Raw genomic sequence first — 19,415 nt, forward strand, 5'->3', positions numbered from 1 at the left:
TATTCTTCCTCGGTGACCATGTTAATCTTGGTAGTGTTCAGTGACCATGTTAATCTAGAATGGTAGTGCACAGTTTCCTCCTCAGTGACCATGTTAATCTAGAATGGTAGTGCAGCCGTCTCCTCCTCAGTGACCATGTTAATCTAGAATGGTAGTGCAGCAGTTTCCTCCTCAGTGACCATGTTAATCTAGAATGGTAGTGCAGCAGTTTCCTCCTCAGTGACCATGTTAATCTAGAATGGTAGTGCAGCAGTTTCCTCCTCAGTGACCATGTTAATCTAGAATGGTAGTGAAGCAGTCTCCTCCTCAGTGACCATGTTAATCTAGAATGGTAGTGCAGCAGTCTCCTCCTCAGTGACCATGTTAATCTAGAATGGTAGTGCAGCAGTCTCCTCCTCAGTGACCATGTTAATCTAGAATGGTAGTGCAGCAGTCTCCTCCTCAGTGACCATGTTAATCTAGAATGGTAGTGAAGCAGTCTCCTCCTCAGTGACCATGTTAATCTAGAATGGTAGTGCAGCAGTCTCCTCCTCAGTGACCATGTTAATCTAGAATGGTAGTGCAGCAGTTCCTCCTCAGTGACCATGTTAATCTAGAATGGTAGTGCAGCAGTTTCCTCCTCAGTGACCATGTTAATCTAGAATGGTAGTGCAGCAGTCTCCTCCTCAGTGACCATGTTAATCTAGAATGGTAGTGCAGCAGTTTCCTCCTCTGTGACCATGTTAATCTAGAATGGTAGTGCAGCAGTTTTCTCCTCAGTGACCATGTTAACCTAGAATGGTAGTGCAGCAGTTTCCTCCTCAGTGACCATGCTAATCTAGAATGGTAGTGCAGCAGTCTCCTCCTCAGTTACGATGTTAATCTAGAATGGTAGTGAAGCAGTCTCCTCCTCAGTGACCATGTTAATCTAGAATGGTAGTGCAGCAGTCTCCTCCTCAGTGACCATGTTAATCTAGAATGGTAGTGCAGCAGTTTCCTCCTCGGTGACCATGTTAATCTGGAATGGTAGTGCAGCAGTTTCCTCCTCAGTGACCATGTTAATCTAGAATGGTAGTGCAGCAGTCTCCTTCTCAGTGACCATGTTAATCTAGAATGGTAGTGTAGCAGTCTCCTCCTCAGTGACCATGTTAATCTAGAATGGTAGTGCAGCAGTCTCCTCCTCGGTGACCATGTTAATCTAGAATGGTAGTGCAGCAGTCTCCTCCTCAGTGACCATGTTAATCTAGAATGGTAGTGCAGCAGTTTCCTCCTCAGTGACCATGTTAATCTAGAATGGTAGTGCAGCAGTCTCCTCCTCAGTGACCATGTTAATCTAGAATGGTAGTGCAGCAGTCTCCTCCTCAGTGACCATGTTAATCTAGAATGGTAGTGCAGCAGTTTCCTCCTCAGTAACCATGTTAATCTAGAATGGTAGTGCAGCAGTCTCCTCAGTGACCATGTTAATCTAGAATGGTAGTGCAGCAGTCTCCTCCTCAGTTACGATGTTAATCTAGAATGGTAGTGAAGCAGTCTCCTCCTCAGTGACCATGTTAATCTAGAATGGTAGTGCAGCAGTTTCCTCCTCAGTGACCATGTTAATCTAGAATGGTAGTGCAGCAGTTTCCTCCTCGGTGACCATGTTAATCTAGAATGGTAGTGCAGCAGTTTCCTCCTCAGTGACCATGTTAATCTAGAATGGTAGTGCAGCAGTCTCCTCCTCAGTGACCATGTTAATCTAGAATGGTAGTGCAGCAGTCTCCTCCTCAGTGACCATGTTAATCTAGAATGGTAGTGCAGCAGTCTCCTCCTCAGTGACCATGTTAATCTAGAATGGTAGTGCAGCCGTCTCCTCCTCGGTGACCATGTTAATCTAGAATGGTAGTGCAGCAGCCTCCTCCTCAGTGACCATGTTAATCTAGAATGGTAGTGCAGCAGTCTCCTCCTCTGTGACCATGTTAATCTAGAATGGTAGTGCAGCAGTCTCCTCCTCGGTGACCATGTTAATTTAGAATGGTACATTTACATTACATTTACATTTAAGTCATTTAGCAGACGCTCTTATCCAGAGCGACTTACAAATTGGTGAATTCACCTCAGTGACCATGTTAATCTAGAATGGTCCTGGCGTCGTGAGTGGGGCCAGAGCAGCGAACAGTTTTGACTGGGCTGAGCGGGAACTGCAGGCCAGAGGTGGATGAACGCAGTGCCCTTGCTTGGGTGTAGGGCCTGATCAGAGCCTGGAGGTCTGCGGTGCCGTTCCCCTCAGCTCCGTACCATGTTAATCTAGAATGGTAGTTAGTGCAGCAGTCTCCTCCTCAGTGACCATGTTAATCTAGAATGGTAGTGCAGCAGTCTCCTCCTCGGTGACCATGTTAATCTAGAATGGTAATGCAGCAGTTTCCTCCTCAGTGACCATGTTAATCTAGAATGGTAGTGCAGCAGTCTCCTCCTCGGTGACCATGTTAATCTAGAATGGTAGTGCAGCAGTCTCCTCCTCGGTGACCATGTTAATCTAGAATGGTAGTGCAGCAGTTTCCTCCTCGGTGACCATGTTAATCTAGAATGGTAGTGCAGCAGTTTCCTCCTCAGTGACCATGTTAACCTAGAATGGTAGTGCAGCAGTTTCCTCCTCAGTGACCATGTTAATCTAGAATGGTAGTGCAGCAGTTTCCTCCTCAGTGACCATGTTAATCTAGAATGGTAGTGCAGCAGTCTCCTCCTCAGTGACCATGTTAATCTAGAATGGTAGTGCAGCAGTTTCCTCCTCAGTGACCATGTTAATCTAGAATGGTAGTGCAGCAGTCTCCTCCTCAGTGACCATGTTAATCTAGAATGGTAGTGCAGCCGTCTCCTCCTCAGTGACCATGTTAATCTAGAATGGTAGTGCAGCAGTCTCCTCCTCGGTGACCATGTTAATCTAGAATGGTAGTGCAGCCGTCTCCTCCTCAGTGACCATGTTAATCTAGAATGGTAGTGCAGCTGTCTCCTCCTCAGTGACCATGTTAATCTAGAATGGTAGTGCAGCAGTTTCCTTCTGGAACAGTAGAACAGTAGTAGTTCATCCTTATCTGACCTCCCACCAGTCCACTTCTCCATGGGAACGGCTCCCACAACATAGTTCCCAGTCCACCTCTCAGCTAACATTGAAGGGGAGGTGGAAGGATACGGAAGGAGACATTAGACCCTACATCCCCCTCTCAGCTAACACTGCAGGGGAGGTGGAAGGATACGGAAGGAGAAGTTGTCCCCTATGGCCTAGAGAGCATGAGCCACCCGCTGAAAGTAACTAAGCAACTGGAGGCTGCAGGGAACTAACTGCGACAGACGTGTCTGCCACATCTGCCATTCTAGAGCTTTCAGATGTAGTTTCCTATTGGAAAATGACTGGGGTTTTAACTCTGAATGGTGTAGTCTATCAATATACACTTTGTGACTCCCCAAGAACAGTCTGTCTAGTACAGGATTGTGTTATAAAATGACTTAAAGGGTGAGTGGTGAACTACTAGGATGTAGAGGAACCAAGCTGCTCTGAGGATAATAAAATACAGCTTACCCTCTCCTGCCTGCTTCAATATGCTGTCTGTGTGATACCGTGAAACCTCCTACAAACACGCTGGAAGTATGAGTAAGACTTCTAAAAGTGAACCCATTGTCATGTTTAAAGGCAAGGTCAGGAGGGGGTCTGCTGTAGAACGGCCTTAGGAGGCGTCTCAAATGGCAACCTATTCCCTACATCATCCGTGGAGCTTTAGTAGTGTACTAAATAGGAAATAGGGTTCCATTTAGGACGTCGTCTTAGTCAAAACTGATCTGGGGCCTGCTGTACTGTCATCCTCAGGGACTTTCTCACGGAATCCTTTAATGTGCTCCTTTTCAGACATGTTCTCCTCTTTGTGATTCAGTAACCTTGGGACTGCAGTCATGTTTGTTTGCTGCCCGAGGACATGCTTGTTTCCGCTGCCACGTATAGATAGGAAATTAAACAAGAAACAATTACCCTGGCTTGTTTTCTCTGTGTACACACACTAACTAAATAAACAGGAGATTGGCTGGGGGACTGAGGCTATAAGAATGTGATGCATTTGACACCTACAGGCCTTGTTCCATATTTTGAGAGGGGTATCTTTTCAATGAGATGACAAGCTTTCTGCCGGAATCTGTCCTAAATGGATTTCACACTCAAGTCCTCTCAACAGGGGATTTGCTGCTGCCGGGCAAGTGAGAAAAATTCTGCCACAAAATGTCAGCGATTTCCATGCCGCCATTTGAGCCGTCTCCTATGTGGTGGGGTGGTACCAGCCAGTTTATTTATATTACACCTGTTATTTATCACACCTTACTAGTATTTAAAGAAACGAAAAGACATCCGTGTTTTAGTATGAAGAAAACATTTGGGTTGTGAACCCCAAATCTGTCCTTTTTTTACACCGCTAAATTATTAGCTCTAAATTTAATCCACCCGGCCTTCTGCTTAGCTTCTTTTTACTCCCCTTAGCTTACTTCTTACTCCCCCAGAGAGAGAGAGAGAGAGAGAGAGAGAGAGAGTGTGCTTTAATTCCTCGCTGAGGATGGCAGGTATGTTAACAGAAGATAAAAAGTGACATTAATTGAGTGACAGAGCTCGCTATGGGTTTTATCTACAGGAGTTTGGTGTGTGGCTGCTTTAGGAAGCTTAAGAAATACACACACTCTCATACACATCCCTTTCTCTGTTCTCCTTGCTCATTTTCACCGTATTAAGTGAAGTGTATTCACTATGTAAATCTTAGCAGATAGAAGTCATATATCGTAACATACAAGATAAGCATCAACCACATTTGCAAGAGAACATTTTTTTTTCCGCAAATCCATAGACATGCTCACACCTGACCACTGAAAAGCATATGCAATAGAGGGAGACAAACAAATCATTTTCTTTAGCACTCATTTCAAATGTTATACTCAAACTACAACGAAGCATGTTTCATATCGAATGTCTTGTAGTTTCCCAGTATTTCTCTGACAATGTAAGGAAAAGACATGGCTGCAACACAAAGCTACTGTGTAAAACCAGACGAACCATCACAGGTGTTCAGTGTCCACACAGCTATATCCTTTCATTAGTGGGGCACACGGAGACAGAAGCCATTTTGACTAGACCCGGGAGCTTTGTTGCGTTTCTATTTCAATCCATGTTTTAGACTGCCCTAATTCTGTATCCTCCTTTAAAAAAAGCTTATTATGTGTGTTCTCTCTGTTGTGTATTTTCAGGTTAGGGTGTTCTATGTAAAATCATTGTTTGTCCAGCAGCATATGGTTTGAAAGACAATGAGGGAGCCCTGAGAATAGACAGGGATTGAATTTATCTCCAACTGTCATTACTGTCACATTTAATCAGGTGAAGGGAAACAGACACTATACAGGATTTGTCTAACTGTCATTACATAGGACTGTATAAATAAGTCGCTGCTACTGAGAGTAATGCCTGTTTTGTGTGAATCCATGTTGGGAAAGTTGTGAGAAGAGATAGCTAGCTAGCGGCAAACTATTGGCCCAAAGTGCTTAACCGGAAGTCAGACACGCCCATATTTCAGTGAATAATGAGGTGAATACAGTTTGTGAATTGTGTCTATAATTCCTTCAATACACCTTGTTTATCTTTCCTTATTGAATTCAAGTTCAACAATTAATATGTATCTAATACCTGTACTTTATATGTGATACATTTTATTGTACATATGTAGCAATTCCCTATCTGATTATTAACTTGTTATTAACATAATCTAGTAGAAAGGGGAGAATGACAGTAGAAAGGGGAGAATGAACCTCCCTTGTAAATTTGTGAAACATTTAAAATGATAAAACATATGACTCCTTGGGGGAGTTGAGCCATGTTGACTATACTATTCTATTCTATTCTATACTATTCTATACTATACTATACTATACTATACTATACTATACTATACTATACTATACTATACTATACTATAATGTACTATACTATAATGTACTATACTATACCATACTATACTATACTATAATGTACCATACTATAGCATACTATACTATTCTATACTATACTATACTATACTATAATGTACTATACTATACCATACCATACCATACCATACTATACTATACCATACTATACTATACTATACTATACTATACTATACTATACTATACTATAATGTACTATACTATACCATACTATACTATACTATACTATACTATACTATAATGTACTATACTATAGCATACTATACTATTCTATACTATACTATAATGTACTATACTATACCATACCATACCATACTATACTATACTATAATGTACTATACTATACTATAATATACTATACTATACCATACTATACTATACCATACTATACTATACTATAATGTACTATACTTTACTATAATGTACTATACTATAATGTACTATACTATACCATACCATACTATACTATACTATACTCTACTATACCATAATATACTATACTATACTATAATGTACTATACTATACCATACCATACTATACTATACCATACCATACCATACCATACTATACTATACTATACTATACTATACTATACTATACTATACTATACTATACTATAATGTACTATACCAAACTATACTATACCATACTATACTATACTATACTATCCTACAGGGTTTCCCATAATACCCTGTCCTGGAGCCCTTCCTGGGGGTGCACATTTAGTTTCCCCCCTAGCACTACACAGCTGATTCAAATAATCCAAGCTGATGAGTTTGTTATTTGAATCAGCTGTGTAATGCCTGGGCAAAAACCAAAATGTGCACCCAAGGGGGCCCCAGTACCGAGTTTGGAAAACAATGCTATACTACACTACACTATACTAAACTATATCACACTATGCTACACTATACTAAACTATATCACACTATGCTACACTATACTATACCACACTATACTACGCCACACTATACCACACTATACTATACAATACTACACTATACTACACTGTACTGCACAATACTATACTATACTCAATATACTACTATACTATACTATATGTCCTATGCACCTACTGAACCACAGCGTCGATCATCTACTACACATATTAATGAGAGTGAAATCATTCAAACTCCATTTTGTTAGCTTTCATGCTTTAATCAATGAGTCAACTAATAAACAATCACGCCCCAACAAGCCTGGACTAGATTGGTCCAAGCAGCAGCAGGAGCAGCAGCAGAGGACTATTTCACCCCAATCAATGGCCATAATCATAGGACTCACGTCTGATAGAGAGTAGTCTGTGAACGCATGATTAATGACCCTATTATCAGCCAGGCAGCGTAGAGTGCCTGCCGCCTGCCTGCCTGCCTGCCTGCCTGCCTGCCTGCCTGCCTGCCTGCCTGCCTGCCTGCCTGCCTGCCTGCCTGCCTGCCTGCCTGCCTGCCTGCCTGGGAGGGGAGAGGCATTGAGAGTCCTCACTGTGTCCTCACCTCCCTCCACTGTCTATAAAGAGAGGAAGGGTAGACTGCTGCTTTAGAACAATGCTACTAGATATGTTAGATCAGTATTGACTGTTTTGTAGGTCTCAGTTTTATTGATACTGATACATAAGATGTTGAGTACAATGAATATATTTAGGTTTCAGGTTTCTGTCTGCCTGTCCGTCCATCCGCCCGTCCATCCGTCCATCCGTCCGCCTGTCCATTCCTCCATCAGTGTACTTGTACATGAGTGCATGTGTGTTTGTTAAATGGTTCTATGTACTGTAATCACAGTGACGCCTTCACACAACAGAACCGAGATGTTTATGCACATGACAGAAATATCCGTCTTCTTCTTTTGACAGGCTGCAGGGCTTTCATCACCACTGAAAGGTATGCTGTCCTGATGTCTCTCTCAAAGCCAGGAGGACTGACATGGCGTCAGAGGTTTGTCATCTTTCTAACATCTCTGCTGTTCTCACTATAGAATTATATGTCTATGGCCATTAGGGGTCTGTATGAATTTGCATTAAAAGTGAGGTGACTTTTTTCATTTACTTATGAGAACAAATGGCAAGTCAATCCTACAGTAAATTACCCTCTATGCCTTCTGCTTCATGAAATGTATGATAGTAATTTATTGTGTCTATGGGCTTGGAATTTAAGCAAAATGTAGAGGCTAAATAAAAGATTCCAGAATAGATCCTTTTTTCACAAAAATGTATTCAAAGATATTGTTGCAGGAAGTGTGTATCATTCCTTATGAATTTTTCATCACAATAGTAATCATTTCAATTCATGACACTTTGCTATAAAACTTGCTAAAAAGAGCTACTTCATCATACCTACATTTCACAGCAATATATATATATATATATTAAAGACAAACCTACTTGAATCAGTGTAATGAACCAGATTGATTGCTGCGTACCAGTGAACCAACCCTTTGGTTTTTACTGTGATTTATGTGAGAAGAAGATCAAACATTACAGTCATTTGATGCCAATCAAGTCAAGGCCATTTCCCTTCCACTGTTATGTACTGCATTTATTTCAGCCTTTCCTTTTAAAACTGGAGTCGCTTAACACGACTGATGACCGACACAACAACCTATAGAAAAAAATACATTGGAAATTAAATATCCTCTCTCCCAAACAACACTGTGTGCTGGTGAAGTGTACTACAGTTAAAACTCATTTGTAGTCAAATTCAAAATACTAAAATGTAGATAGATGTATCCTATACCATTAAAATGTAGATAGATGTATCCTCTACCATTACAATGTAGATAGAATGATCCTATACCATTAAAATGTAGATAGATGTATCCTATACCATTAAAATGTAGATAGATGTATCCTGTACCATTAAAATGTAGATAGATGTATCCTATACCATTAAAATGTAGATAGATGTATCCTCTACCATTACAATGTAGATAGATGTATCCTATACCATTAAAATGTAGATAGATGTATCCTATACCATTAAAATGTAGATAGATGTATCCTATACCATTAAAATGTAGATAGATGTATCCTATACCATTAAAATGTAGATAGATGTATCCTATACCATTAAAATGTAGATAGATGTATCCTATACCATTAAAATGTAGATAGATGTATCCTATACCATTAAAATGTAGATAGATGTATCCTATACCATTAAAATGTAGATAGATGTATCCTATACCATTAAAATGTAGATAGATGTATCCTATACCATTAAAATGTAGATAGATGTATCCTATACCATTAAAATGTAGATAGATGTATCCTATACCATTAAAATGTAGATAGATGTATCCTATACCATTAAAATGTAGATAGATGTATCCTATACCATTAAAATGTAGATAGATGTATCCTATACCATTAAAATGTAGATAGATGTATCCTATACCGTTAAAATGTAGATAGATGTATCCTATATCATTAAAATGTAGATAGATGTATCCTATACCATTAAAATGTAGATAGATGTATCCTATACCATTAAAATGTAGATAGAATGATCATATACCATTAAAATGTAGATAGATGTATCCTATACCATTAAAATGTAGATAGATGTATCCTATACCATTAAAATGTAGATAGATGTATCCTATACCATTAAAATGTAGATAGATGTATCCTATACCATTAAAATGTAGATAGATGTATCCTATACCATTAAAATGTAGATAGATGTATCCTATACCATTAAAATGTAGATAGATGTATCCTATACCATTAAAATGTAGATAGATGTATCCTATACCATTAAAATGTAGATAGATGTATCCTATACCATTAAAATGTAGATAGATGTATCCTATACCATTAAAATGTAGATAGATGTATCCTATACCATTAAAATTAAAATGTAGATAGATGTATCCTATACCATTAAAATGTAGATAGATGTATCCTATACCATTAAAATGTATGTATCCTATACCATTAAAATGTAGATAGATGTATCCTATACCATTAAAATGTAGACTGATGTATCCTATACCATTAAAATGTAGATAGATGTATCCTATACCATTAAAATGTAGATAGATGTATCCTGTACCATTAAAATGTAGATAGATGAATCCTATTCCATTAAAATGTAGATAGATGTATCCTATACCATTAAAATGTAGATAGATGTATCCTATACCATTAAAATGTAGATAGATGTATCCTATACCATTAAAATGTAGATAGATGTATCCTATACCATTAAAATGTAGATAGATGTATCCTATACCATTAAAATGTAGATAGATGTATCCTATACCATTAAAATGTAGATAGATGTATCCTATACCATTAAAATGTAGATAGAATGATCATATACCATTAAAATGAAGATAGATGTATCCTATACCCTTTAAAATGTAGATAGATGTATCCTATACCATTAAAATGTAGATAGATGTATCCTGTACTATTAAAATGTAGATAGATGTATCCTATACCCTTAAAATGTAGATAGATGTATCCTATACCATTAAAATGTAGATAGATGTATCCTATACCATTAAAATGTAGATAGATGTATCCTATACCATTAAAATGTAGATAGATGTATCCTATACCATTAAAATGTAGATAGATGTATCCTATACCATTAAAATGTAGATAGATGTATCCTATACCATTAAAATGTAGATAGATGTATCCTATACCATTAAAATGTAGATAGATGTATCCTATACCATTAAAATGTAGATAGATGTATCCTATACCATTAAAATGTAGATAGATGTATCCTATACCATTAAAATGTAGATAGATGTATCCTATACCATTAAAATGTAGATAGATGTATCCTATACCATTAAAATGTAGATAGATGTATCCTATACCATTAAAATGTAGATAGATGTATCCTATACCATTAAAATGTAGATAGATGTATCCTATACCATTAAAATGTAGATAGATGTATCCTATACCATTAAAATGTAGATAGATGTATCCTATACCGTTAAAATGTAGACTGATGTATCCTATTCCATTAAAATGTAGATAGATGTATCCTATACCATTAAAATGTAGATAGATGTATCCTATACCATTAAAATGTAGATAGATGTATCCTGTACCATTAAAATGTAGATAGAATGATCCTATACCATTAAAATGAAGATGGATGTATCCTATACCCTTTAAAATGTAGATAGATGTATCCTATACCATTAAAATGTAGATAGATGTATCCTGTACCATTAAAATGTAGATAGAATGATCCTATACCATTAAAATGTAGATAGATGTATCCTATACCATTAAAATGTAGATAGATGTATCCTATACCATTAAAATGTAGATAGATGTATCCTATACCATTAAAATGTAGATAGATGTATCCTATACCATTAAAATGTAGATAGATGTATCCTATACCGTTAAAATGTAGATAGATGTATCCTATACCATTAAAATGTAGATAGATGTATCCTATACCATTAAAATGTAGACTGATGTATCCTATACCATTAAAATATAGATAGATGTATCCTATACCATTAAAATGTAGATAGATGTATCCTATACCATTAAAATGTAGATAGATGTATCCTATACCATTAAAATGTAGATAGATGTATCCTATACCATTAAAATATAGATAGATGTATCCTATACCATTAAAATGTAGATAGATGTATCCTATACCATTAAAATGTAGATAGATGTATCCTATACCATTAAAATGTAGATAGATGTATCCTATTCCATTAAAATGTAGATGGATGTATCCTATACCATTAAAATGTAGACTGATGTATCCTATTCCATTAAAATGTAGTTAGATGTATCCTATACCATTAAAATGTAGATAGATGTATCCTATACCGTTAAAATGTAGACTGATGTATCCTATTCCATTAAAATGTAGATAGATGTATCCTATACCATTAAAATGTAGATAGATGTATCCTATACCATTAAAATGTAGACTGATGTATCCTATTCCATTAAAATGTAGATAGATGTATCCTATACCATTAAAATGTAGATAGATGTATCCTATACCATTAAAATGTAGATAGATGTATCCTATACCATTAAAATGTAGATAGATGTATCCTATTCCATTAAAATGTAGATAGATGTATCCTATACCATTAAAATGTAGATAGATGTATCCTATACCATTAAAATGTAGATAGATGTATCCTATACCATTAAAATGTAGATAGATGTATCCTATACCATTAAAATGTAGATAGATGTATCCTATACCATTAAAATGTAGATAGATGTATCCTATTCCATTAAAATGTAGATAGATGTATCCTATACCATTAAAATGTAGATAGATGTATCCTGTACCATTAAAATGTAGATAGATGTATCCTCTACCATTACAATGTAGATAGATGTATCCTATACCATTAAAATGAAGATAGATGTATCCTATACCATTAAAATGAAGATAGATGTATCCTATACCCTTTAAAATGTAGATAGAATGATCCTATACCATTAAAATGAAGATAGATGTATCCTATACCATTAAAATGTAGATAGATGTATCCTATACCGTTAAAATGTAGATAGATGTATCCTATACCATTAAAATGTAGACTGATGTATCCTATACCATTAAAATGTAGACTGATGTATCCTATACCATTAAAATGTAGATAGATGTATCCTATACCATTAAAATGTAGATAGATGTATCCTATACCATTAAAATGTAGATAGATGTATCCTATACCATTAAAATGTAGATAGATGTATCCTATACCATTAAAATGTAGATAGATGTATCCTATACCATTAAAATGTAGATAGATGTATCCTATACCATTAAAATGTAGATAGATGTATCCTATACCATTAAAATGTAGATAGATGTATCCTATACCGTTAAAATGTAGATAGATGTATCCTATACCATTAAAATGTAGATAGATGTATCCTGTACCATTAAAATGTAGAAAGATGTATCCTATACCATTAAAATGTAGATAGATGTATCCTATACCATTAAAATGTAGAAAGATGTATCCATTTTGAACTTTTTCCCACAGATAAAGTTATACTTCTGTCAAAGGGGAGAAACAATATTCAAGATCATATCCTACAGAAACATATTCCATGATAACAACTTCACATCATTATGAGTAGACATTAGTAGGTCTATGTTCAACATCACTATTGTGAGAAGGCTTGACCAGTATAGGGATCAATTACAAGTGGCCAATAATAGACTGTGGATGGGCTTATGAAAATGTCTTGCATCTTCAGCCCCTGCCTCCCTGTCTCTCCACTGTAGCTTGGTGGGTAATGGGGCTGGTCGTGTGTTCATTGTGTGGACTTGTTAGAGTAGAGTAGAAGGGTAGGCCTGCCAATCTGCCCATTCAGCAGCACCACTCTGCATTTCACTCTGCTTAATTCCCTCAGCGGGTTGGCAGCGCTCCTATATTCAAGTTTAACTGGTGAAATAAACCAAACAGCCCTTTATAGCCCTGGGGACAAAGCATTGTATCATGTCCAGAATCCACATAGATATTTTTTAACTAGATCTACCAAAGGCATAATTGGTTATCAAATACAGTTAAACCCTGACATGTGTCTACATGGGACAGTGTATCTTTGTGCAGTTCATACATACACCATATAGTCATTCTTTGATTTTGTGCTGTAGTTTATATAGATTCTAGATTCATATTGATTTCATATTGATTTCCCATAATACATAAGTTCTGACTGAAATAGTGAAATGTGCAATATGCTGTCCAGTTCCATTTATTCCATAGGTACCTGTACGAAATGGGATTTTATGTCATTGTGTTGCACATTCATTTATGTCATGTGAAAAGTGCCGACCCTTTTATGTAAAACATTGAAGATGTTCAATATAATTGACATTTGTTTATTTATTTGTTTATTTGGATCCCCGTTAGCTTTTGCAGAAGAAGTAGCTACTCTTCCTGGGGTCCACAATGATAATATTTTGTTATAATGGTCTAATTAGTAGATGTTAATTCCTCTCCCTTGTGTTGTTCTGATACTGTGGCAAATATAACAAGAGCACATCCTCACATTCCCCAATAAGGCAAAGGGCATATTCTGCTTCATTACAGATCTGATCATGATGATAATGTGACCAAGAAATGACACTAACTACATTCACAGTTTAGCCTGAAGGTGGTCGCGTTGGATTCAATTATTTTAGAAGGGAGGAAAAAGGACCTGCTTTTCAGACAGCAGAAGGATACCAAGTTCCCGTGAAGGGAATTAAGAAATGCAATGCTTTAATGGTATTAGTAATGCATTACCGCCGGCTGTCCATTTTATAAATCACCTCTCAATTTAGGACAGATGCACAGAGAGATATTTAGCACAGCTAGCTGGGGGGAGGAGGATGGTGTTGCAGAAAGAGAGAAGTCACATGTTCATTTACTCTCTCTTGATATCCTGTAATGACATTCATCCTTCCTGTTTTAGTCAAGGCACCAGGTATTAACATATACAGTATCTGTCCTAAGGTCAATAGTACAGGCTCTGATCAATGTCTTTTACTTGTTGGTTATTTGATAAGGAATTATGGTGTTTTTGAGTTCAGTGCAGACCATAGCTTTATAGTGGAAATGTGGTGTCTTTTTCTCTCTTTCTTTCACTCTCTCGGAGGACCTGAGCCCTAGGACCATGCCTCAGGACTACCTGACATGATGACTCCTTGCTGTCCCCAGTCCACCTGGTCGTGCTGCTGCTCCAGTTTCAACTGTTCTGCCTTATTATTATTTGACCATGCTGGTCATTTATGAACATTTGAACATCTTGGCCATGTTCTGTTATAATCTCCACCCGACACAGCCAGAAGAGGACTGGCCACCCCTGATAGCCAGGTTCCTCTCTAGGTTTCTTCCTAGGTTTTGGCCTTTGAGTTTTTCCTAGCCACCGTGCTTCTACACCTGCATTGCTTGCTGTTTGGGGTTTTAGGCTGGGTTTCTGTACAGCACTTTGAGATATCAGCTGATGTACGAAGGGCTATATAAATACATTTGATTTGATTTGATATGATATGTGGGACGCAGACATAACATTTAAGTCACATTCAACCTCCCTGAATACTATTAGCAGTGTGTCCTACTTCAATCATTGGCATGTAGTGGCCTAGTGCTTTAGTGTGTCTAGACACACTGTTGACCCCTACTAGCATATGTATATTAACCACATGAACTGGCCTGTCTTCCACTGTTTACCACTACTACCATCTATTAACTACAGGAACTGGCCTCTCTTTCACTGTTTACCACTACTATCATCTATTAACCACATGAACTGACCTGTCTTCCACTGTTTACCACTACTACCATCTATTAACCACATGATCTGACCTGTCTTCCACTGTTTACCACTACTATCATCTATTAACCACATGAACTGACCTGTCTTCCACTGTTTACCACTACTACCATCTATTAACTACAGGAACTGGCCTCTCTTCCACTGTTTACCACTACTACCATCTATTAACCACATGAACTGACCTGCCTTCCACTGTTTACCACTACTACCATCTATTAACCACATGATCTGACCTGTCTTCCACTGTTTACCACTACTATCATCTATTAACCACATGAACTGACCTGTCTTCCACTGTTTACCACTACTACCATCTATTAACCACATGAACTGACCTTTCTTCCACTGTTTACCACTACTACCATCTATTAACCACATGAACTGACCTGTCTTCCACTACTACCATCTATTAACCACATGAACTGACCTGTCTTCCACTGTTTACCACTACTATCATCTATTAACCACATGAACTGACCTGTCTTCCACTGTTTACCACTACTACCATCTATTAACCACATGAACTGACCTGTCTTCCACTACTACCATCTATTAACCACATGAACTGACCTGTCTTCCACTGTTTACCACTACTACCATCTATTAACCACATGAACTTACCTGTCTTCCACTGTTTACCACTACTACCATCTATTAACCACATGAACTGACCTGTCTTCCACTGTTTACCACTACGACCATCTATTAACCACATGAACTGACCTGTCTTCCACTGTTTACCACTACTACCATCTATTAACCACATGAACTGACCTGTCTTCCACTGTTTACCACTACTACCATCTATTAACCACAGGAACTGACCTGTCTTCCACTACGACCATCTATTAACCACATGAACTTACCTGTCTTCCACTGTTTACCACTACTACCATCTATTAACCACATGAACTGACCTGTCTTCCACTACTACCATCTAAAACCACATGAACTGACCTGTCTTCCACTGTTTACCACTACTACCATCTATTAACCACATGAACTGACCTGTCTTCCACTGTTTACCACTACTACCATCTATTAACCACATGAACTGACCTGTCTTCCACTGTTTACCACTACTACCATCTATTAACCACATGAACTGACCTGTCTTCCACTACTACCATCTATTAACCACATGAACTGACCTGTCTTCCACTACTACCATCTATTAACCACATGAACTGACCTGTCTTCCACTACTACCATCTATTAACCACATGAACTGGCCTGTCTTCCACTGTTTACCACTACTACCATCTATTAACCACATGAACTGACCTGTCTTCCACTGTTTACCACTACTACCATCTATTAACCACATGAACTGACCTGTCTTCCACTACTACCATCTATTAACCACATGAACTGACCTGTCTTCCACTGTTTACCACTACTACCATCTATTAACCACATGAACTTACCTGTCTTCCACTGTTTACCACTACTACCATCTATTAACCACATGAACTGACCTGTCTTCCACTGTTTACCACTATACCATCTATTAACCACATGAACTGACCTGTCTTCCACTGTTTACCACTACTACCATCTATTAACCACATGAACTGACCTGTCTTCCACTGTTTACCACTACTACCATCTATTAACCACATGAACTGACCTGTCTTCCACTGTTTACCACTACTACCATCTATTAACCACATTAGTAGGTCTGAACTGACCTGTCTTCCACTGTTTACCACTACTACCATCTATTAACTACATGAACTGACCTGTCTTCTACTACTACCATCTATTAACCACATGAACTGACCTGTCTTCCACTGTTTACCACTACTACCATCTATTAACCACATGAACTGACCTGTCTTCCACTACTACCATCTATTAACCACATGAACTGACCTGTCTTCCACTGTTTACCACTACTATCATCTATTAACCACATGAACTGACCTGTCTTCCACTGTTTACCACTACTACCATCTATTAACCACATGAACTGACCTGTCTTCCACTACTACCATCTATTAACCACATGAACTGACCTGTCTTCCACTGTTTACCACTACTACCATCTATTAACCACATGAACTTACCTGTCTTCCACTGTTTACCACTACTACCATCTATTAACCACATGAACTGACCTGTCTTCCACTGTTTACCACTACGACCATCTATTAACCACATGAACTGACCTGTCTTCCACTGTTTACCACTACTACCATCTATTAACCACATGAACTGACCTGTCTTCCACTGTTTACCACTACTACCATCTATTAACTACATGAACTGACCTGTCTTCTACTACTACCATCTATTAACCACATGAACTGACCTGTCTTCCACTGTTTACCACTACTACCATCTATTAACCACATGAACTGACCTGTCTTCCACTGTTTACCACTACTACCATCTATTAACCACATGAACTGACCTGTCTTCCACTACTACCATCTATTAACCACATGAACTGACCTGTCTTCCACTGTTTACCACTACTACCATCTATTAACCACATGAACTGACCTGTCTTCCACTACTATCATCTATTAACCACATGAACTGACCTGTCTTCCGCTACTACCATCTATTAACCACATGAACTGGCCTGTCTTCCACTGTTTACCACTACTACCATCTATTAACCACATGAACTGACCTGTCTTCCACTACTACCATCTATTAACCACATGAACTGACCTGTCTTCCACTGTTTACCACTACTACCATCTATTAACTACATGAACTTACCTGTCTTCCACTACTACCATCTATTAACCACATGAACTGACCTGTCTTCCACTGTTTACCACTACTATCATCTATTAACCACATGAACTGACCTGTCTTCCACTGTTTACCACTACTACCATCTATTAACCACATGAACTGACCTGTCTTCCACTACTACCATCTATTAACCACATGAACTGACCTGTCTTCCACTGTTTACCACTACTACCATCTATTAACCACATGAACTTACCTGTCTTCCACTGTTTACCACTACTACCATCTATTAACCACATGAACTGACCTGTCTTCCACTGTTTACCACTACGACCATCTATTAACCACATGAACTGACCTGTCTTCCACTGTTTACCACTACTACCATCTATTAACCACATGAACTGACCTGTCTTCCACTGTTTACCACTACTACCATCTATTAACCACAGGAACTGACATGTCTTCCACTACGACCATCTATTAACCACATGAACTTACCTGTCTTCCACTGTTTACCACTACTACCATCTATTAACCACATGAACTGACCTGTCTTCCACTACTACCATCTATTAACCACATGAACTGACCTGTCTTCCACTGTTTACCACTACTACCATCTATTAACCACATGAACTGACCTGTCTTCCACTGTTTACCACTACTACCATCTATTAACCACATGAACTGACCTGTCTTCCACTGTTTACCACTACTACCATCTATTAACCACATGAACTGACCTGTCTTCCACTACTACCATCTATTAACATCATGAACTGACCTGTCTTCCACTACTACCATCTATTAACCACATGAACTGACCTGTCTTCCACTACTACCATCTATTAACCACATGAACTGGCCTGTCTTCCACTGTTTACCACTACTACCATCTATTAACCACATGAACTGACCTGTCTTCCACTGTTTACCACTACTACCATCTATTAACCACATGAACTGACCTGTCTTCCACTACTACCATCTATTAACCACATGAACTGACCTGTCTTCCACTGTTTACCACTACTACCATCTATTAACCACATGAACTTACCTGTCTTCCACTGTTTACCACTACTACCATCTATTAACCACATGAACTGACCTGTCTTCCACTGTTTACCACTACTAGCACCATCTATTAACCACATGAACTGACCTGTCTTCCACTGTTTACCACTACTACCATCTATTAACCACATGAACTGACCTGTCTTCCACTGTTTACCACTACTACCATCTATTAACCACATGAACTGACCTGTCTTCCACTGTTTACCACTACTACCATCTATTAACCACATGAACTGACCTGTCTTCCACTGTTTACCACTACTACCATCTATTAACTACATGAACTGACCTGTCTTCTACTACTACCATCTATTAACCACATGAACTGACCTGTCTTCCACTGTTTACCACTACTACCATCTATTA

At 38.1% G+C, this 19,415-nt stretch overlaps 1 protein-coding gene across 1 annotated transcript in view; it reads left to right on the forward strand.

Moving 5' to 3' along the window:
• Positions 1–19,415, forward strand: part of LOC135520843 (mucin-1-like) — a 47,043-nt gene that overhangs the window by 13,126 nt on the left and 14,502 nt on the right. The window contains exon 2 of the mRNA XM_064946649.1: positions 7,812–7,893. The gene's annotated coding sequence lies outside the window, so the exon portion shown is untranslated. The remainder of the gene's footprint in view (positions 1–7,811; positions 7,894–19,415) is intronic.

This window comes from Oncorhynchus masou, chromosome 29, assembly GCF_036934945.1.
Source record: "Oncorhynchus masou masou isolate Uvic2021 chromosome 29, UVic_Omas_1.1, whole genome shotgun sequence".
In the NCBI taxonomy this organism is placed as follows: domain Eukaryota; kingdom Metazoa; phylum Chordata; class Actinopteri; order Salmoniformes; family Salmonidae; genus Oncorhynchus; species Oncorhynchus masou.